Consider the following 1,430-nt stretch of genomic DNA (forward strand, 5'->3'; position numbering starts at 1 on the left):
AACTCGAAAATCGGAAATTAACAGACCACAGCCCAATTCTACTACAAATCAAAGAAGCAGCTATTTTAAGAAAGACTACCATGTTCACTAAACATATAATAGATTATAATATGGCGTTAAGGAAAATTAGTTCTATTGACTGGACACAATACTATACAATACAAGATATAAACCAATCTGCCGAATTTCTTATGAACACTATTAAAAATGTAATTAAAGAATCCACTAGTACAAGGCATATATCTAAAAAGAAAGCCCCTCTCAAGCCATGGATTACCATCGGTATTGTAAGATCGATTCGCAAAAGAGACAAGCTGCACAAAAAAACGAAACATAGACCTGACGACGAACTCGCAAAAACTACATATATCAACTACAGAAATGTTTGTAACAATTTAATAAAGACCCTAAAAAAACAGTATTATCAAAATCAACTACAGAATAATGAGAAAAACATTAAAAAGACTTGGAATATTATAAAGGACATATGTAACACAAAAACTAAAAATGAAACACCCATTGAATTACTGAATATAGATAGCACGCCAAAAGATTCGCTAAATAAAGTCAACACATATTTCACAAACATTGGTCAAAACCTAGCCGAAATAATCCTACAGAATATCAACGTATCAGAAGATGAATTAGCAAGAAGAGCAGCTGCACAGCAAAAAACAACTGTCCATTCGATGTCACTTATACCTACTGATCCCCATGAAGTTACTAAAGTTATAAATGATCTAAAATTAGACAGTTCCCCTGGTTATGATGGTATTAGTAGTAAATTTGTTAAAGTAACTAAAGAATTCCTTGTCCATCCTATAACTCACTTATGCAATCTAAGCCTAGAACAAGGTATATTTCCTGACCAGTTTAAATCCGCAATCATCTCGCCTATATTCAAATCAGACAACAAATACGATGTCTCCAACTACAGACCCATATCCCTGCTTTCTATCATGTCCAAAATCCTAGAAAAACTAGTCAATACCAGACTTATCAACTATCTAGAAAAAAATAACTTACTAACGGATTACCAACGTGGTTTCCGCAAAGGAAGATCCACAGACGATGCGGTCTTAGAACTAACATCTCTTATAAATCAATACCTAGACAGGGGAGAGAAAGTGATTGGAATATTCCTGGACCTTAAAAAAGCCTTTGATACTGTTTCTAGACCAATATTTTTGTCAAAATTGGAAGCACTGGGCATCCGCGGTCACGTCCTACATTGGTTCCAAAGTTATCTCGAAGGCAGGAAACAGTATGTCAGAGTAAACAATGTAGTAAGTGATGCCTTTACGTGCAATTATGGTATACCGCAGGGAAGCACTTTAGGTCCGACCCTTTTTTTGACCTATATTAATAATCTCCCAGAAGTGCTGCCATCTAACGCCCACTCTATTTTATTTGCTGACGACACCGTATTA

The sequence above is a fragment of the Papilio polytes genome, unplaced genomic scaffold, assembly GCF_000836215.1.
Source record: "Papilio polytes unplaced genomic scaffold, Ppol_1.0 DF820956.1, whole genome shotgun sequence".
In the NCBI taxonomy this organism is placed as follows: domain Eukaryota; kingdom Metazoa; phylum Arthropoda; class Insecta; order Lepidoptera; family Papilionidae; genus Papilio; species Papilio polytes.